We start from the raw sequence: 22,564 nt of genomic DNA on the forward strand, positions 1-22,564 counted from the left end.
CCTGGTTACCCGCCGCCGTCTTCTCTGCGTGCAGGTTGATTGTCACCGACAGGCTCGTCTCCACTTCTGAGGCGGCGTTTCCCCGCAGATGGAAACCGAGGTGCTTGTTAAGATCAACCTGTCGTCTCCTCTGCATCCGCATTTAGACGCCACGCTGAGAAAAAAAAACCCACCTCCACCTCCACCGCTTTGGCGCTGCTGACGTTTCAAACGGCCGAGGTGACGGCGTATCTTTTATTCATGCATCCGCCTCTTTTCTTGGTGATGCAGAAGGCCAGGGTTGGATCCCAGAGATGATTTTGAAAAGCTGTTCTATATTGTCACGGCTTAACGTACAGCTTGAAAACTGTGTCGCTAATTAATCACCTCGCCCTATTCATGTGACGGCCGGTGCAGGGGTTTTTTTTTTTTGTTTTTTTTTTTTAGTTTTATCTCCTCATTGCAACAGATGTGATGAATTCAATTAAAAATCAGGACAGCTTATCCAACACACACACACGATGCACTCACACACACACACACACACACACACACACACACACACACACACACACACAATAGCACATGATGTTACCTACAAATGTGCTTTTTAATGTGCACTGTACATATGGATCTATATCATCTGATGTATTCGTCTGTTAAAATTACTTTGTAGTTCTCCTTCTGTGTTTGCATCATGTTAATTACATCTCTGGTCTTTGGATGGTGTTTGATCAGACTATTTGAAGATGTTAGCTGCAGGTCTCACAAAAATGACAGTAATTATCCACATCAAACCTGTATATAAACACTGTACATTAGCCTCTGTGGTAATCTATAACAGAAACCTGAACTGTAACAAAAAAACAACAACAAAGAACTACAGAACAAACACTGAATTACACTGAAATAAAGCACTAAACACATACAAACACAATATAGTGTCCATTATATCTTGTTATGAAAGAGTTTCATTTGATTTCATACAGGCAGGTTCAGCATTTTTTTTTTTTTTTTTTTATAATTCAAGTTTTTATTAGAGTTTTCACTTGGTACACGACAATCATACAATGTCGCTTAATGTTAACCAAGAGGGCTTCTATACATGCATGAAAAGTATCAAAAATGCTACAAATGCTACAGGTTCAGCATTTTTAACCATCATTGTCAGATTTAGACACGCTTATCTTGTTTTAGAGAAACATACACCAGGATTTGAGCATTAATACCCCCTCCACCCCAAAATTTAAAAAAAAAAAAAAAAAAGGGTGTCCACAGATCCTAAAATGTGATCGTTTACGTATGTATGTATTTATTATTTATGTTTTGTTTTGTTTTTGTTTTGCCCCATGTTTAGAGGTAGTTTGTATGTATGTATGTATGTAGTATGTATGTATGTATGTATGTATGTGGGAAGGGTGGAAGGGTGGGAGGGAGGGGATTCAGTTGGTTAAACTAAGAAAACAATTCAAGACATTGTACCTAAAATGCATCATATATTATTTTTCTTTTCTTAAATATATATAAACAAATGTGATTGTTCAAAATTTAGACATTAATTATCCATAAAATTGATAATTAACCCTTAAACCTGACGCTCAAAGGTCTTAAAATCCCCCAGACACAATAAATTATAAAACCTATATTTCTTTGTAAATCTTTATATAGAATTAGTCCAATGTTGTAATTAGTGTTGATTATTTTAATGGAGATGTGAATGAGTGGAGCCTCCTACAGTTCATTGATGGATGGAGGATGAGGCGTTCATGGACAAATGGAAATGGAACGTCTTAAAAAGTCCGAAATTTGGCTTCATCAAACTTGCAGATTTCCCGAATGTAGCATATTTTTGTGTATTTTAGTTGACAGTAACAGGTTTACATTTCCTAAAACTGACTGTTCAAGAGGGAATGTTGTGTTTTGTTGATGTCAGGGTTGACTATATATAACAAATGTGTCTTTGTTTTTATTTGTGCAGGTGCGTTGGGGAGAAAAAGGCTCGACTGAGGAGGGGGCCCGGCTGGAGAAAGCTAAGAACGCCATCGTGGTCCATACCTGAAGAAGTAGAGGAGCCGATGATCAAACGCCCCCCCTCCCAAAGCGGCCCCCACCTCCGCAGGCAGAGAACAAGTGGTACACCCCCATCAAGGTATACAGATAATCAGACAGTTTTCCACTTTTTTCCTGATGTTCATACCTTATGTAACTAAATAAGACATCTAAACAGTCAGTATGAGTAGATACATTTACAGTATTTTCAGCTCTGTACCTTTTTTTGACACTGAACTGAAGCTGCTGCGGTCTTTGTCTTCATACCCACCAGCACTCCTGGAGCAAAAACAGCAATTTTACTGCACAGAAAATGGGAGTTGCTTCTGTACTACTAACACTGGTCTACAATTTATTTATTTATTTAGAAATTTAGAGATAATATGCTAAATGTTACGTATTTTAATAAGATTAATTTGAAAACAAATGACAAAAGTGCTTTTTGGATTGATGTTTTTAAGGTATGTCTCCTGAGACCAGCAATGCAATTTTTGTCCTCTGTAGTGGACAAGAGTTTCACAGCTTTACTTTAAAAAACAAGGAAAAATAAATAAATAAATAAATGAAAATCTCCATTGAAAAAGATATTTATATAAATTAAGATGTTTTCATATATATGAAAAAACTGTGCATCATGCTGTTTCTAATTAAGGCAATTATTTATCATGTTATTTATGAGTTCAAAATTATTTCCTCAAAGTCGAACTCTAGTGTTGTTTCATTTTTTAATTTTACATTTTTTTCATCTTATTAATTTTTGTATTTTTCATTTTTCTTTTATCTCATCTTATAATATTTTTGTTTTTATTTTATTTTTGATTATTTGTATTTATATATTTGTTTTATGATGTATTAATTTATTTATTTTTTATGTATCGTTTATTTTCCCTTTTTTGTACATATTCTGTCCTCTAATTACACAGAGAATGGCTACTTCCTTCCACTTAGTGCCTGAAAAACTTTTTTGCTGTTGTCTCACTGGCTGCCACACCTGCAGTCCATCAGTATAAATGAGTGTCTTCCTCTTTCTTTGTAACACCCTGAAGAAGGTGCATGCTGACACATGTTGGTGTGTTTTTAACTCCAGCCACAATGAATTAATCTACAGTCCCTCATGAAATTAAGGCTTTTTACAATTTCTAAATTTTCCAACCAAGTGAGTGCCTGGATTTGTCTTTTTCCCAGGGCAATTATTTGATAGAAAATGGTGAAAATACTTACTTACTTACTGGGTCTCAGGAGGATATGATAAAGTGTTATTCCACATATATGTTTGTTTATGTACATTTATCCAATAGATTTATAAATGTTCCACTGATAGAACTTGTAAAGTGAATGTATTGTCAAGTGCAGACAATGTTTTGAAGTAGCTCTGGCAGTAATATCCTTGGAGTTCAAACCCATTCTCGGGTTAATTCTCCAATTTCACATTTTGACCCAAGACTGTATCTGTGAAACTTCAGCAGCAGCATTTAGGACTGGATTTTTCTTTATCAGTGACTCACACGTGGGAAAATGTGACTACTTTTATTCTGGAAGCATTTGACTTGTAGACCAGTATAACCGGATCCCGTGAAAAAATCCGAAATACTTTCATTAAGCAAAGTCAAAATTCTTTAACCTTTAAAGAAAGAAAATATTCATCCTCTGAGAAATTTAGATTTTAGAATTTTTGATGTATTTTTGAAATATTAAAAATGTGCCTTTACTTATAATGGTCCATATTTTGATCGTCTTAACATGTAAATGGTTACAGGTATCACTATAGTTTCTGTTGATCACTGATGGGTTCTTCTCTGAAACTGGTCCTAAAAACAGGACAGGGGCTAAAAATTCAAACCAGATGTAGACTAATGTTATGACGCAAGTTTGGAAGCACTTTGGGTCTATTTTAAAAATAAATACTTACTGAGATAAAGAAAAGCTATTTTTCAGATAAAACACCTTTTTTATATTATTTTTTATACAAAAATCCACATGTACCACGATAAAAAGTACATGGCAGTTACGCACTATTTCTTTTCATATCTTTTTATTCTCTCACAGGTACATTTTGGGAATTGAACTAATTATCCAAGGCTGAATGTTTCACAAAATGACCGCTGTTGCAAAATCACTCACAGTTTATTTGTGTTTAAATGTCCAGGTTCCGTGTGTAACACCAGTGGACACGATGGGTTCCACACCAAACCTGGAATTAGACTGAGATTCATGAAAAACCCACATTTGCAAATAGGAATAACCACTAGGATCGACTCATTTAACACAGTGTCTTTATTTGTAGTCTGTATAAGACCATTTACAGACATGTTTTCACATCTAATGCACTGACACCTAGGTACCGTTTACTGTCCCAGTTTGGGTCCTACTTTTGGCCCCACTATTTTTTAAAAAAATCATTAATTATGGGATGGCTCAGAGTAATAATATAATTTTTTTTTGCATTTATCTGAGGTCATCATTAGGTCCCTGCTGGGGGGAAATATGTCTGCATTTACCTTTTATTATTGGGTCTAAAAGCTGGAAAAGCGCCAGGTACCAAAATAAACCAGAAGCATCCTGATAGGAAGTCGTATACGGACTTCAGACCACAGAACCTGACAACCTCTCATATTCAACTGGGTTTTGATTCTTGATAGAACATGACACTGACATGCAGAGACATTGGTCCTGTTTTCTATAAATGAAGTTCAGGTTGATCAGATAAAATCTAAATAAACACTAAGACACCTTTTGGTAGACATTTAACCCCAGATGGTGCTACTTTCATAGCCTCAAATGAACTTCCATGCTTGATATTTTTTAGAAGTAGCTGCTTTTTTTTTTCTCCCTGTGTGTTTCTTTTATTTTACTATTCCTTCATGCAGTGTAAAATGAGCATGCAGCTGTGTGACGTCCTTTTGCTGAACTGTTTTACTGTATTTTTCAGGGTCGTCTCGATGCTTTGTGGGCTCTGCTTCGGCGACAGTATGACCGAGTCTCCCTCATGCGTCCCACCTCGGCAGACAAGGTAGTTCCGTCCGGTCGGCGCTGATACAAACAGAAGTTGTCCTGATGACAGTTTATTTCCTAAACTTGTTGTAAAACTGTGGCAGTAGTTTGACCTAAACAGGGAAGTGTGTGTTTTCCTGTAGCGTCCTGTGTGTGGGATACAGTAAGTGAGTGTCACAGTGTTGAGTTGGAAGTTGCACAGCCTGAAGGGAGTGACTCAAACATCATGCGTGGTCATCACACTGATATAAATAGATGATATCTTGCATCCGTCAGCAGCCTTGGTAGTCCTCTTCTTTTTTATCTCATCAACCGATTATTATTATTGTGAAGGCGTTGTAGTCGCCGTATTCGTAAACAATTTCTTCAATTCTTCAATCTTTCTTGGGATAATTGTCTACAAACTTTGTTCACAGTTTTGAGAAATTTTGATTTTTGAAATTTTTATGAATTTCTGAAATGTTAAAATGTGCCTCTACTTATAATGGTCCATATGTTGTTGGTTTATAACTGTAAATGGTTACAGATATCAGTAGAGTTACTACTGAGCGCTGATAGAAGTCATACATGGACTTTCATTTGTGTCCATGACCTTTGACCTTGAGTGACCTTGAAGGGTCAAACTCAAGGTCACCAATGTCTACATTTCAACAATCTTGTCTGAAACTGCTTTCGGGACTCATTTCAAATGTATGTGTCTTCCTTTGGGACAATGTCTCCAAATTTTGTTTACACTTTTGAGAAATTATGATTTTTTTTTTTTTTTTACGAATTTCTAAAATGTTAAAAATGTACCTTTACTTCTAATGGTCCATATTTTGATGGTTTATAACTTGTAAATAGTTACAGATATCAATATCGTTCCTAATGATCACTGATAGGAAGTCTCATATGGACTTTCGTTTGAAGCCCATGACCTTTGACCTTGAGTGACCTTGAAGGGTCAACTCAAGGTCCCCAGTGTCTAGATTTCAACAATCTGCTTTCTGAAATTAATGGTCGGAATCATTTCAAATTTTAGATTCATCTTCTTTGGGACAACGTTGCAAAGTTTGTTCGCAGTTTTGAGAAATTTTGATTTTCAAAATTTTCGAATTTCTGAAATGTTAAAAATGTTCCTTTCCTTCTAATGGTCCATATTTTGATGGTTTATAACATGCAAATGGTTCCAGATATCAGTCTAGTTCCTATTGATCAGTGATAGAAGTCATTTATGGACTTTGAATGAATTAGTTGAGTTCTCCTCCAGTGAAAGTCCCGCCCACTTCTATAGTTAGATTGATCTCCTGCATCCAGACCACGTGACTGGAGCATAGAACAGAACCTGACAACCTCACACATTCAAGTTTCTATTGATTCTTGATAGAACATGACGCTGACATACAGAGACATTGGTTTTGTTTTTAGTCTTGGCCACTTCTTGCATTTCATTGTTCTCTTGAATCTAATTTATTGATATATTTTAGTTTTATTGTAGTTTATTACTATAGACAACCACTAGTTTACATAATCCACCAAGCTAATCTATATAAGGAAGATGATGGTAATAGTTTAATAACCTAACCTAGTAACCTTAGATACATCAATTTATGCGGCAGAAGCTGACAACCTCAAAAATTCAACTCGGTATTGATTCTCGATAGAACATGACGCTGACCTACAGGGACATTGAGACTATTTTTTGACCCTTTAATGTTCCCACAGCTCCGTAAGCGGAGGTTAGAGTTCGTTCTTTTATTCCTGTATGATGTCGCAGCTGTGTAGGAATAATAATCTGCGTTTTAGCAGGAGCCGCTGCCGCCTCTTTCACATCATGTTGTTTTTTAACTGTGTGCAGCTGCGACAGCTCACAGCTGGAACATGACATGGACGCCCTAATATGGTCAAACTCCTTACTGTTCCCCACAACCGTAACAGAAGAGGAAGCACATCGGCCGTACGAACCAACGGGGTGAAACCCGACACCCCGCCGGCGGTTAGCGGAGCACGCTGCTCACAAACCGCCGCCGAGGCCGAGTTGACCAGATGTTTTTAAATGTTCTTAGCTTTCTAAGGCAGGAATTAATCCACCAAACCACACCATCTGCTTCAGAGACCGAGTTATACGCCTAATCTCAAAATGAATGAATAGATTAGTATCAGTTTGCATTCGGGGAGTCGGCAGCCGAGCGTTCAAGCCTCATTTGTAGATCACTTTTGAGGCCCAGAAGTACTGCTTTTTGAGGTTTTATTGCTCCTGTTCATGATTATGTCACAACTTACACAGCAGAACCGTGGCTTTCCTGCTCTGCCTCTTAGTGATGATGCATGTGTTTAACCCTTAAAGACCCAAATATCCACCATCAACTGAAATCGTTCTACTTATATAAAATGTTTAATAACTTCTGAACCACTAAACTATTATGAAGTGTAAATAATTGGTGTAAAATACAGTTTTTCATCTTTTCTTGGTCATCACATATGACCCATTAGGACCTTCAGAGGCTCCGTAGTTACTGTGGAAACGCCATCATCTTCTACAACATTGATTCACCAGTCAAACCCATGGAGTTGGATCAATGACAGTGGATGGACACACTAGGTTTATGTTCAGTTAATGGTGTTTTTTGCTGGAAAAAGTCCTTTTTTTCTTCAGTTTTCTCTGTTTCTGATATAATAACCCTCAACTTAAATCTGAGTTTTTATGAACGTCTACAGGATCAGTGAATTAACTCTGGGAAAATACATGATTTATACTGAAAAAGTACAAAATGAAGAAGATAATTTTACAACAAATGCTGATACCTCACTTAAGAAAGGCTAAATATAGGAGAAAAAATTGTTTGGGAAGTACCACAAAAGTAGTGTTGGGTGTTTCTGGGTTAAGCTTAACATCATTTTAAGCGCCTCTAAACACACCTGTATGCGTGCCAGCTCTCATGGTCGTCAACATGGAGAACGAGATTTGACAGAAACCAAAACGCCTTTTTAATGGCTCACAGGATGACGTCAGGCTGCAAAAGCCTCAAGTGGAATAACTTTTTTTTTCCCCCTCTCATTGCTGTAAAGGACATGGACTATGATGAATGACCAGTTATTCCCATGAGTCATCACAGCAAAACACAAAGATGAACATTTAAAGGTTTTAGGCTACACATTTAACTTTGATACTTTGATTTGATGATCTTTCTGTATGTTTTAGGTTTGATAATAATCTAGGCACTTTAGTTGAAACTGTTCTAAATTGGAGTTGAAAGATAGGTTTAGCTGCTTTCATCAAAACGTCTAAAAACAAAAGACTCAAATAGATTTCCCAACTTATACTGCATTTAATAAAACCAAAATCTGAATTCTATGCCTTAAAATGTCCTTTTTATTAAGACTTGAGAGGTTTGGTAACGCATTCAAAACCTACTGCAGTCAGTGACTTTGAAATATAGTGGTGTCGGAGTGGCTGAATGACCTTTAAAAGTCTGAACTGAACCTCAAACCTGTTGAAAGTTCCTCGTTCTTATAATTAGACATATTTTACTCAGTCACGACTGAAGGTGAACATCATATGTGCTGTTAAAGTGTCATTGCAGGAGAAAAATGGTTAAAATTTTAATGCAATAATGAGTGGTTTGATGAAATAGGTAAACGCTGATTGTTTTGGGCACTATTTAGAACACCAGAAGCACCTGTTTCGTTTTTTTGAAAGCATCGTTCGTTCGACTACATGGCGTTATCATACTCAGTGTTTTGTTATCGTCCTTGATTGGGAGACCTCTAGTGGCAGAAACTAAATGCACCATCTAAAAATTGTACTTGAGGCCGCCATTGGAACGGTTATGCCCTTAAATGATGGTCTCTGCGACTTTACACTGGAGTCGAGTTTTGTTTTCAGTTCACCAGTCAATAGCCCATTAGCTACTATGAAAGTGTGGTTTCCGGCGGTAGTGTAGCGTTGTTGTCGTCATAATGTCATATTTCTTATTCAAACATCTTTGACAAAACTACTGGTCAGATTCTTTTAAAATTATATATGTAGCGTAGCTCAGACAATGTCTACAAAGTTGTTCACAGTTTTGAGAAACTTAGATTTTTTGACGAATTTCTGAAATATTAAAATGTGCCTCGACTTCTAATGGTCCGTATTTTGATGGTTTATACCATGTAAATGGTTACAGATATCAATATAGTTCCTATTGAGCACTGATAGGAAGTCATATATGACTTTCATTTGGCTCCATGACCTTTGACCTTGAGTGACCTTGAAGGGTCAAACTCAAGGTCATCAATGCCTACATTCAACAGTCTTCTCCTAAACTACAGGTTTGATTCATTTCAAATTTTATATGTACCTTCATTCCGACAATGTCTACAAAGTTTGCTCACAATTTTGAGAAGTTAGATTTTTTAATTTTTGACAAATCTTTGAAGTATTCAAATTTGACTTCCTTCTAATGGCCCATATTTTGATAGTTTATAACATGTAAATGGTTACAGATATCAATATAGTTCCTACTGATCACCGGTAAGAAGTCATTTATAGACTTGATTTAATTAGTTGAGATCGCTGCGGTTTTCGTCATGACTGTAGCCAGGAGGGTTGACGAAGGACGGTCATGAGAACAACCATCGAAGACGGGGGTCCCTTAAAAAGCAGATGGACCACAGAGTCGCACATCGTTTATGATCTGGGATCATTTGTAGAGAATGTATCACCTTGTTGAGTTTTTTTTTCCTCCTATTGTGAAGGCGCTGTGTCCCAGTGTCGTCTTCGTCTTCACTTCATTGTCGTCCTTGTCGTTGTCTTCATTAGCAGTTTCTTTAAACATCTTCTCCGATGAAACTACTGGCCGGATTCATGTCAAAGTTTTTATGTATCTTCCTTTGAACAATATCTACAAAGTTTGTTCACAGTTTGAGAAATTTAGATTTTTGCATTTTTGACGAATTTTTGAAATATTGAAATATGCCTTTCCTTCTAATGGTCCATATTTTAATACAGTGGTTTCCAACCTTTTTTGTCTCGTGACCCCATTTTAACATTACAAATTTCTGGTGACCCCAAACATTCAAAACAGAGACTTCTTTTTGCCAAAATTAATTTGTTTTTGATCAATGTAATAGTTTGCTATACTATGTTACCAATAAACATTAATTTTAGATGACATTTAGTCTGTATAATGTATATTATTCTGGACGGAGGCAGAAAATCCAGGTGTAGATTACTGCACAAAGTCAGAATTTGATTTTCCTTGGTCAGGATAGTACAGTCAGTCCAGCTGTGATTTACAAGACTGACAATTAATACTGAACAAACAATAACTCAAACTATGAATTATGAAAGAGCTGCAGCATCTGAAACTGACCACAATGAACATTTGACAGATAAACAGAACCACAGTGCTGCAGTTTCACACTCAAAATGTTTTCATGTCTTTTATGGATTGTGATTGTATTTCTCAACTCAGCATATATTTTGTATTAGTGAGGGTTTTTTTTTTTTTTAATCAATTACTATAAATTTCAGGCGACCCCATTTGAATTCCAGGTGACCCCATGTGGGGTCCCGACCCCAAGGTTGAAAACACCGTTTTAATGGTTTATAACATGGAAATGGTTACAGATATCAATATAGTTACTAATGATCACTGATAGAAGTCATATATGGACTTTGACTGAATTAGTTCAGTTCTCCTCCAGTGAAAGTACCGCCCACTTCTATTGGGAGATTTTCCTGTGGTCTGCATCCAGACCACAGACTGGAACATAGAACAGAACCTGGCAACCTCACACATTCAACTTGGTGTTGATTCTTGATAGAACATGTCGCTGACATACAGGGACACTGGTTTTATTTGTATTCTTTACTTTCCACTCTGGAGTGCCAGATGTTCTTAAGCTGCAAAAAGACTGTCCTTGTCTTTCTTTCCTATTCTCTGGGAGAACATTCCTGGTTTTCAGCGAAGATCGGATTTGTTAAACCTCCAGAGCAGGATCTGAAAAGCCTCTGTACCAGTAAACTCAGTCTGATCAAAGCGGGAGCTGTGAAGTGTCCGGTGGCAGGTGAGGCATGGATGGTCGAGTGGGCAGCGCTGGTGTGGAGAGGAGAGAGGAGCCCTGGATGGAGGCGGGAGGAGGTGGGAGGTGGGGGGGTGGGGGGTGGTCTTTGATGGCGGACAGGAAACCTCCAGGGTTATGAATTTTTCAGCGTGCTGCATCCGTGAGGTACAAGGACTCGTACAGGTGTAAGGAAGCAGGTTGTCATAGACATCTGTTCAGCACGGGGACCCGGGTGTCCATGCCACCCCCCTCCCCCCCTCCCCTTCCCCCTCCTTTGCCAAGCATCCATCCATCCACTCCTCACCCCTTCCTCCTCCTCCTCCTCCTCCTCCCTTAGTGCTGCCGCCCGGAGCCAGACTGCTGGATTGTCAGCAGATGCAAGAGAGAGACAGAAAATGAGAGTGAAACAGTTTTTTTTTTTTTTTTTGTGGTCTCACATTTAGCGCCCGAGGGCCTTCAACACCAAAGGTAGAGCGGGGGTGGACACCGCTGCAGTGCCGAACTTGCCCCAGGCACAAATAAGAGATCTAATGTGGTTTGACTGTGTTGTCGGTGAGACCGGGGAGTCGGGGAGGCACTCAGAGCCAACTTAGCACGGCAACATCTGCCGCCAAGTTTTGCCGGGGATCGACTGGGGACAGCAGGTAGAGGAAGGTGGCAGCCAGAGAGGAGGTTGGCCTTATTCTAGGGCTCGTCATGGGCTCTTTTGAAGCAACGACTGCATTTTTTTTTTTTTTTTTTTCAGAAATCTCCTTTTTTTTTTTTTTTTTTTTTCTTCTTGTCGCTCATTGGCTGATCACCCCCCCCCCCACCCACCCGCCTTCCTTCACACTGTAGGTATTTGTTTTCTAAAAGCAGCTGTCTTTCTAAAAGCAGAGCGTCCGCTGAATGATGCATCACCATACATTAACGCGGCGTGTCCACCTACAGAAAGCTCACGCGGCGGTAAACAAGCCAAAGGCAGAGCAGGCGTCTGAGTTGGTGTGGATTCCAGTTGGATTTCCATTTGTTCCTCTCGCTCTCATCTGTTCCTCGCCAGGCGGATGTGTGGGCTGAGGACGCCGGTGTCTGCGGAGGTTAATGCTTTGTATCTGACCAACCTCCACGCTATTGTTTAAGCATATTGGGACTTGTAGAATTTTCATGGGAGGAATTTGTTTAGGTCATTTGTCATCAGAAAAGGAGGAGTTTTAATGATGGTGATGGTTTCTGATCCTCCTAAAAGAGAGGTTCTGTTAATTAATTAACCCACAAAGACCCAAACTAACCACTGGAGACCAAAACCATCTACTGATCTAAACTGTTTAATACCCATTGATCCACTAGTCCTATCAATACAGGGAAAGAATTGGTGTAAAATTGCAGTTTTTCATCTTTTAATGATCATCAGATTTGACCCATTTGGATGCTCAGAGGCTTGGTAGTTACCATGGAAACACCGTCATCTTCTACAACATTGATTCACCAGTGGAATTGGATCAATGACAGCAGGTGGAGACGCTTATTTTGATATCTTTGCTTAAAAGTCACTTTTTTCAGCTTTCTTTGGTTTTTTTACATAATAACCCTCAACTTTAACCTGAGCTTTAATGAACATCTACATCAGGGGTGTCAACTCATTTTAGTTCAGGGGCCACATCCAGCCTAATATGATATAAAGTGGGCCGGACCAGTAAAATAATATAAACAATAGGATAAGAACCTTTTGAGTGAAAAAAGTTAATTCCATATAATAAAAAATACACTTAAATATGCTTACATATCCTACAATACACACAAAAATAGACTTAATTATGCTCAAAGTCCTACAATGCACACAAAAATACACTTAAAATTCCGCAATTAAAATGTTTACATCTACGAATGTACTTGAACATAACATGAACAAATATGAACAACCTGTGTTACCATGTTAACAATATTACGCCTTAGTTTATCATTTATACGTGTGAATCACAACTTGGAGATCACAGTGGATCGACAAATACACACAACATTAAATAACAGGGAGAGTATAATTAAAATTCCACATACTTCTCTTAAGACATTTCAGATATTCACATTTTTTTTGTAAAAGACTAGTCTGTCAATGTGAACATTTTTGTGTAATTTTACATTTTTTACACTAAAACAAAGAGACAAATTTGCAGTTTTCATTATTTATAGTTTATTATGATAATATTTTACTGTTCTGATCCACTTGAGAATTAATTGACCCAAATTATTTTAACATCCTTAATTGTTAATATTTTCAGTGTAATTTTGTATTTCACAAATTCATCCCACGGGCCGGATTGAACCCTTTGGGCGGGCCGATTTGGCCCCGGCCCGCATGTTTGACACCCTGATCTACATAATTAGTAAATTAAATGTAGAAAATACCTGATTTTCACAGGAAAAAAATGGAAAATACAAAAGATAGTATTATAAGAAATGACAATAAATCACTTCAGGAAGAATAAATACAGAGAACTGCCACAGAAGTATCACTAGGTTTTTATGGGTTAAATACTTTGCATGCAAAAAATGTTGAAATTATTTGACAGAAATCTTGACAGATGACACACAACCTGACAGGGATTAAGTAGATTTCAAAGAAGGATGATTATGCACTCATTTATTTACATATTATTTGACATTACAGTGTAGAAAGATGTTTTTTTGTGAATTATTGTCAAAAAAGCTAAATTATATTGACCTAATTAATCTGAGCTTCCATGAACATCTAAATGATCAGTGAATTAAATACAGGAAAACGCATGATTTTCACCGAAAAAATGCAGAGGATAATATTATAATAAATGGTGATAAATAATTTAAGAAAAGTTCATTCATTGAGAAGTGCCATAAAAGAAGCACTGGGTCTTAATGGGTTAATTATTTTTGGCCTAAAAGGCAATATCATAAGGTGAGTTTCCCAATATTTCCAACTGCTAATATGAACAAATAGTTGATCTTTGTCGAGTTATTTACACGTTCTTCATCCCTTGTGCAGTGATGTGAGTGCATCAGTCGACAGAATGTAAACGGCTTCACTGCCAATGCTGTAAACAACCAATAGTGGAGGGTTTTCAGGATTTAAAGCTGCAGTACCCTGACAACTACAGTCAACCTGCACGTGTTTTAATTACCCACTTATTTAGAAAGTAATTAATGAAGCAAGCAGCAGATTGTCACTGTTGTTTTTTGTTTTTTTTAGGACGTTTAAGCCGAATCTCTCTTTCAAACTCACAAACAGTAAATTTAAGTAAAAACCCAGTTGATGGAAATGTATTTAATTAGTTTGAATTTTAAGACTGAAATCTTGATGCTGAATTTAAACTCTTAAGTATGAACGTTTAGGTTACAGATAATGCAATGAAAACTAAAACATGAAATAATATGAATATATAATGCATGTTTGGTTCTAATGTCCAAACATATGCTTTTTGTCTCTGTATATAGATCTAATCTGATGTATATCAAGTATAAACCAGCTTCTCTTTGCATTTAACATGTCTTTAGCCCTTTTGTTCAGATTTATTGCATTAATATTTGAATGTTTTACACCATTTCATTCAACACATGTCAGATGTTTGTAATTATTTGTGCTGCTTTTTGTCAAAGGGTCAAGTGGCAGTATTAGTGTCATTATTTTCTTAATTTTCTTAATCAATCTTTAATTTTTTTTGACATTTAGTTGATTTAATGCACATTTTCTTAATTTAATTACTTTTGTTCACATTCTTGATACTTATTTGTAATAATTTTGTTGATTTAATGCTTATTTTCTTCGTTTTCCTTGTATTTTTCTTCATATTTTATCTTAATTCTCTTGGTTAAATTCTTCGTGTTTGTTCATTTTCCTGATTCAAGGCTATTTTAGTATTTAGTTGTATTTAGTGTGACCTGCCTTTGCACTTAACATGTCCTTAACCCTTTTGTTCAGACAATATGATATTTATTACGTAAATTTTCTGATATTTTACCCCAGGTTTCATTCAACATGTCAGGTGTTTCAAATTGTTTGTGCTGCTTTTGTCATGGGGTCAGAGGTCACATTAACCCTTTCATGCATTAATTATAAGAACCTTAATCAAGATATTTTTCCTGAGTGATTTTATTCCTCTTTATAGGCATGAAAAAAAAGCAAAATTCTTATGAGCCTATTTTTCATGGAGTTGCAAAATGTCCACTCAGCTGAAGAAGCAAAGAAACATGTATTTACTGATATACTGCATGAAAATATGAAATGAAAAAACTTTTTTAATGCCGCTAATCTGATGTTTTTTCACATTTTAACATACCTGCCATGGAGATAATTTGAAAAAAAAACAAAAAACAACCTTTTTGTTTAAAAAACAAATAGTTATCACAGTCTAATAACAATTAGCCTTTTTTTTTTTTTTTACACTCAAACATGTTTCTGCAGATCAGGTTTATCTAGATCAGCAAATTTACAGTAATGGTGTGAATTACCGTGTATGGGATGATGCATAAGCGAATCCACTGTGTTGGCTGATATGGAACCTGAAACAACAAAATCCATAAATATATAAGAGAACAGCTTTGAACAGCTGTCCACTGTAGTGACCACTATGCATGAAAGGGTTAAATAGAGACTTTACCTTTACAACACATTTAGTTCAGTTTTTAATGTGTTTTTTAAGGCTGTGTACATATTTCCTATATTTTCTTGCTGTATCTGAAGTAAAGAGAACGAAAAATAAATATTTATGCTCATTTAAACCCTAAAAAAATACCAAAAAATAAAGATGGAATAAGACTTAAAACACATGACTGAGATAAGAGAATAAATACAGTAAAATAGGGGCAGGAGGATCCAGTAGAAGTTTCAACAAAAGGATGAAATCACAGTAAAAATGACAAAGTTTATTATTTAAGAATAGGGAACATTAGAGCAGGAGTAAATATGAGCCAAAACGTGGATCATATTTCATGACATCAAAGATTTCCCACTGAAGCTCCAGTCAAATCTCTGCAGATGCAGAATTAGCCGAGGCTCTGTGCGTCTCATCTTCATCTCTCTCTCAGCTGGTTTATGTTTCCTCGTGCTGCCAGTGCCGGCGGTGGCAGCGTCTTCATTTAACAGCCGTCGGGCACGTCGTCGACAGCGCCGGGGAGCGTTTAATTAAGTGACTGTGAGCAGAGGAAGTAAACCGACTTGCGATGGAGAGTCCCATCATAGAGAGGAAACATAGTTGTACAAGGAAACTGGTGTTTATAAACTATATGGACAAAAGTATTGGGACACATCATGTCTGCAGCTGAAAGATGTCCTGTCATGATGACATCAATATTTCCTTTTTTTTTTTTTTTGCTTCCACAAATGCCTCAGAGATGGTTTTTTACTTAATTTCTCTGCACACTGATTATTTATTTTTTATCCGTGTCTATGATTTTTAAATGTTCTACCTTAAATTTCTAAAATAATTTTTGACTGTAAATGATAATTTATTCCACAACTAACCATCTACTTTCCTCACATTCACTAAAAAGAAAAGTCTCCCATTAAACTTTAAGGAAATATTTATGTTTTTCTCTCATATCCTCATGAACAGGACATCTTACAGCTGTAGACATGATGTGTCCCAATATTTTTGTCCATGCAGTTTGTAAACATCAATATTTCCTTAAAGCTTAACAGGAGATTTTCCTTCCTCTGTGAGATGTGAAGAAAGTAGATGGTTAATTGTGGTAGAAAATTATTATTTACAGTCAGAGAATGAAAAATATTTTAGAAATTTAGAGGAAGAACATTTAAAATCATAGTCATGAATAAAAAAGAACAAAATCAATGTTAAGAGAAATTAAGTCAAATCTGTCTCTGAGGCATTTTGGAAACAAAGATAACAATTTAAACCAAACTAATTATGCAATGATATTTATCCCCAATATAAAACTATAACATTAGTCATCACTGTTTTGTATCCCAGACCTCTGTTAGAAAAGAAACACCTGAATTCAACGTGTCCACATACTTTTTGTCCATATAGTGTAATAAAATTCAGCTAAATGTGTGTATTTCACATTTTCAGACATTTTCTTTCATTCCTTATCTCAGAAAAAATGCATATTTAGAGAAAATCTGCAATGAATTCAAGAAAAGTTAACATATACTGAACATTTGCACCTCCAGAACTATATTCATCTTGATTTACAACATCTGAATTCAACGCGTCCACATACTTTGTCTATATAGTGTAGAGAGGACTGACTCGTGACGATGGCATTTGGAGGCAGTAAATGCAGAGTTTATCTACATCAGAGCTGTCAAACATACGGCCCGTGGGCCAAAACCGGCCCTCCAAAGGGTCCGATTCGGCCCACTGGAGGAATTTGCAGAGAAATTAACAGTTAAAGTTGTATTGATCAAAAATTAATGTTATATTTTTCAGTCCAGATGCCTGATACTAAGTTTTGTGTATTTGTAGCTCCACTGTGATCTGTAATTTATAATGTACATGTGTAAATGATAAACCGAGGCAGAATATTGTTAAAATTCACCTATTTTTCTCAAGAAATTGTTCACATTTTTTGTTTAAGGATAATTTGCAAAAGTAAACATTTTCATTCTGTAATTTTACTTTTTGCAGTAAAACACATAAATATTTGTAGTTGGCTTATTTTTAAGTTATTACCCTATAAGCTATGATATTTATCCCAGTATAAAACTATATTGTAACATTAGACATTATTGTTTTATATCCCAGACCCTGTTAGAAAAGAAACACCTGAATTCAACGCGTCCACATACTTTGTCTATATAGTGTATAGAGGACTGACTCATGATGATGGCATTTGGAGGCAGTAAATGCAGAGTTTATCTACATCAGGGCTGTCAAACATACGGCCCGTGGGCCAAAACCGGCCCTCCAAAAGGTCCGATCCGGCCCACAGGATGAATTTGCAGAGAAATTAACAGTAAAGTTGTATTGATCAGAAAATTAATGTTATATTTTTCAGTTCAGATGCCTGATACTAATTGTTTTGTGTATTTGTAGCTCCACTGTGATCTGTAATTTGTAATATACATGTGTAATGATAAACAGAGGCAGAATATTGTTAAAATTCACTTATTTTTCTTGAGAAATTTTTCACATTTTTTGTTAGGAGGATAATTTGCAAAAGTAAACATTGTCATTCTGTAATTTACTTTTTGCAGTAAAACACATAAATATTTGTAGTGGCTTTATTTGTAAGTTATACACTATAAGCTATGATATTTATCCCAGTATAAAACTATATTGTAACATTAGACATTATTGTTTAATCCTAGGACCCCTGTTAGAAAAGAAACACCTGAATTCAACGCGTCCACATACTTTTGTCTACATAGTGGATGCAAACGGACGAGGCTGACATAAGCCGAGGCCACAGAGGGTAGAGGTGACAGTCTGCTTCTCTGGCATGGCACGGCATGGCATGGCATGGCAGAGCTGTCCTCGGAGGGTCACAGAAATACATGCATGGCTTTATTTATTTATTATTTATTTATTCCCCGTCCTCAGCAGATCGGCGCAGCGCCTGCCGGCTTCTCGGGGCTCAATTAGGATGCAGCGAGGGTGCCGCGAGGTGATTGTTGCATGGAATAGAGCCAAGTAAAACATCAGACTGGAAATTGGACCAAGATATTTGCTTTTCAGTTTCAATATTTGACTGGCATGAAGGTGCAACATGTAGCATTTTAACATCAGTAAGTCACCAGTAATTACCACATTGATTTTGAGACATGAGTGTAATTACTGTAAACAAACACGACTGTGGCTGAGCGCATTGGCAGCCTGTCTCTGGCCTCTACGCTGCATTTTTACATTGTGAGCCACCGGGTCACATTTTGTTCTTCCAGTGCAAAACGGAGCTCAAGTTTTTGTGAGTTCTCTCAGCGGCAGATGGCGGAAGGAGTGATTTGGTGCAAAAAAACGAGAAAAAAAACGAAAAAAAAAAAAAAAAATCATGTCCAATATGTTTTCAGACAGGCCACAGAGAAAAGCTTTGATTGATTCATCATGAATGAAGCAAGAAGTGAAAGGGCTTATGGGAAATGTAGTCTGAAAGGAAATTTTTTTTTTTGCTTCATTTACTATACATGTTATTTTTTTAGGCAGGTGTTGCTGTATTTAATAGTCAAATGTGTTAGTAAAAACTTAAAATTACATTAAAACATAATAAATCCAGCAGCTATTTATTTCCATTAAAGTGAAAGGGTTTATGGGAAATGTAGTCTTAAAGGAATTTTTTTTTTTGCTTCATTTACTATAAATATTATTTTTTTAGGCAGGTGTCACTGTATTTAATTGTCAAATGTGTTAGTAAAAACTTAAAATTACATTAAAACATAATAAATCAGCAGCTATTTATTTCCATTAAAGTGAAAGGGTTTATGGGAAATGTAGTCTTAAAGGATTTTTTTTTTTTTTGCTTCATTTACTATAAATATTATTTTTTTAGGCAGGTGTCACTGTATTTAATAGTCAAATGTGTTAGTAAAAACTTAAAATTACATTAAAACATAATAAATCCAGCAACTGTTTATTTCCATTAAGTGAAAGGGTTTGTCGGAAATGTAGTCTTAAAGGACCGTGATGCGACAATTTTTCATCACCGCTTCATATTTTTCTTTCCTTACTTTACATAGTATTTTTTTCTAGATTAGTGTCAGTGGATTTTACTTTAATATGTGTTAGTATAAACTACATTAAAACAGAGTATTTGGCATCCAGCAGCCATTTATCTCCACTAATTTAAAGCCACAGTAGACAGAAATGAAAACAGTATGTTTTCAGACAGGTTTACAGAGAAAAGCTTTGATTGATTCATCATGAATGAAGCAAGAGATGAAAGGGTTTATGGGAAATGTAGTCTTAAAGGAATTTTTTTTGCTTCATTTACTACACATGTTATTTTTTTTAGGCAGGTGTTGCTGTATTTAATAGTCATATGTGTTAGTAGAAACTTAAAATTACATTAAAACATAATAAATCCAGCAGCTATTTATTTCCATTAAGTTAAGTGAAAGGGTTTATGGGAAATGTAGTCTTAAAGGAACTTTTTTTGGTTTAATTTTACTATACATATTTTTTAGGCAGGTGTCGCTGTATTTAATAGTCAAATGTGTTAGTAAAAACTTAAAATTACATTGAAACATAATAAATCCAGCAACTATTTATTTCCATTAAAGTGAAAGGGTTTATGGGAAATGTAGTTTTAAAGGACCTTGATGCCACAATTTTCCATCATTATATCATATTTTTCTTTCCTCACTATACATAATACTACTTTCTAGATTAGTGTCGCTGGATTTTACCTTAATATGTGTTAGTAAAAACTAAAAATTGACATTAAAACAGAATATTTGGCATCCAGCAGCAATTTATTTTGATTAATTTAAAGCCACAGTAGACAGAAATGAAAACAGTATGTTTTCAGACAGGCCACAGAGAAAAGCTTTGATTGATTCATATTGAATGAAGCAAGAAGTGAAAGGGTTTATGGGAAATGTAGTCTTAAAGGACCTTGATGCTACAATTTTTCATCACCACTTCATATTTTTCTTTCCTTACTTTACATAGTACTTTTTTCTAAATTAGTGGCAATGGATTTTTACTTTAGTATGTGTTAGTAAAAACTACATTAACACAGAATATTTGGCATCCAGCAGCCATTTATCTCCACTAATTTAAAGCCACAGTAGACAGAAATGAAAACAGTATGTTTTCAGACAGGTCGCAGAGAAAAGCTTTGATTGAATCATCAATGTATGAAGCAAGAAGTGAAATGGTTTATGGGAAATGCAGTCTTAAAGGACCTTGATGCAACAATTTTCCATCATTGCTTCATATTATTCTTTCCTTACTATACATAACACTTTTTTAGACTTGTTTCCCTGGTTTTGATTGTCATAAGTGTTAGTGAAAAGCTTAAAATCACATTAAAACAGTAAATTGGCCTCCTGCTGCCATTTATCTCCATTCATTTAAAACCACAGTCGACACAAATGAAAATGATGACCGAATTGTGGTTCAGACTAAGTTTCACGACGAGATGAGCTTCAACTTGCAGCTACATGTAAAACCACCTGTCTGTAAACTTCTGACGCCTTGTCAGTTCAGACTAATGCAATATGCTGTATAATTTCCATAGTAACAACCCTCTGTACTTGGACTTTTGTGGCTGAATATGCTTCATACCATCTTAGAATATGAATCAGGACAGCAATAGGGACCCTTTTGGTGCAGATGCATTCAAAATATTCAAGAAAGGGTAAAAACCAAATACATACATAAATAAATTAATTTAAAAAAAATGTGTTTTAGGTTTTCTCTCACCTATTTTCATACTAGTTCTGTTTCTGAGTGGAGCTGATGCACCTAATAAGAACAGAAAAACACTGGATTTACAGGGGAAAAAGTGATGATAATGCTGCATATGCACATGATCCATAATACAAACTATATAGCATCACATTCTTAACCCATAAAAACCCAAACAGCCACCGGCGACGAAAAGCATCTACTGATCTAACTGTTTAATCTCTGTTGATCCATTAATCCTATCCAATACGTAAATATGTAAATAACTGGTGTAAAATACAGTTGTTCATCTTTCATGGTCATCAGATATGACCCATTTGGACGTTCAGAGGCTCTGTAGTTGATGAAAAGTCATTTTTTATTCAGTTTTCTCTGTTTTTGGTATAATAAACCCTCAACTCAACCTGAGCTTTTATCAGCATCACCATAATCAGTGAATAGATACAGGAAATAAATGATTTTCACTGAAAAAAAAGGAAAAATACAGGGGATATATTATGCTAAATGGTGATAAATCACTTCAGAAAGAATAAATGGAGAGAAAAAAATCATTTGGGAACTGCCACAGAAGTGTCACTTGGCCTTTATGGGTTAAATATTCTGCATGCAAAAAAGTTGAAATTACTTAAGAATGACAGATTAAGTGGGGTTTTTTTAATTTACTTATTATTTGACGTAACTGTATTGAAATGTGTTTCTTATTGGCATTAAGTGTTTTGTTTTTTTTTGTTTTTTTTTTAGAATTATTGTCCAAAAAGCTCAATTATATTGCCCACGATTCTGATTTTTTATAGCAATAAAAAGGGGAAAACATCCAAAAGGTGAATAGTTTCATAGGTGCAGCAGGGCTCCACATAGAAACAAACAGAAAGTGGCCGATTTGTTTGCTTATTTTGAGTATCAACATGTAAAACAAAAACAACAAAGAAAAAACATAGCGGGAAAAAGCATATTTGAAAAGGAGCGGGATGAAGTGTGACGTGTATACTCCCACCCCTTTACCAACATCTTTTCTACTGACCACACAGTCCCATGGCAGCTCCACAAAATAACTGCACATATTAAAAACAAACTGTCCATTTCATAGCAGCATTCTTAAAGCTCTCCATTGCTCCACATATTATATATTACCCTGGATTATACATTGCATATTATAATACATTTTCCATATCATGTAATTTACCATACATTATATACATTGT

General features: G+C 35.9%; 1 long non-coding RNA gene across 1 annotated transcript in view; it reads left to right on the forward strand.

The window, feature by feature from the left end:
• Window positions 1-2,089: 2,089 nt before the first annotated feature.
• LOC115426092 (uncharacterized) overlaps window positions 2,090-22,564 on the forward strand; it is a 106,141-nt gene continuing 85,666 nt past the window's right edge. Inside the window, exons 1-2 of the long non-coding RNA XR_003936310.1 lie at window positions 2,090-2,128; window positions 4,958-5,038. This is a non-coding gene — a long non-coding RNA (uncharacterized LOC115426092). The remainder of the gene's footprint in view (window positions 2,129-4,957; window positions 5,039-22,564) is intronic.

This window comes from Sphaeramia orbicularis, chromosome 9, assembly GCF_902148855.1.
Source record: "Sphaeramia orbicularis chromosome 9, fSphaOr1.1, whole genome shotgun sequence".
Lineage (NCBI taxonomy): Eukaryota > Metazoa > Chordata > Actinopteri > Kurtiformes > Apogonidae > Sphaeramia > Sphaeramia orbicularis.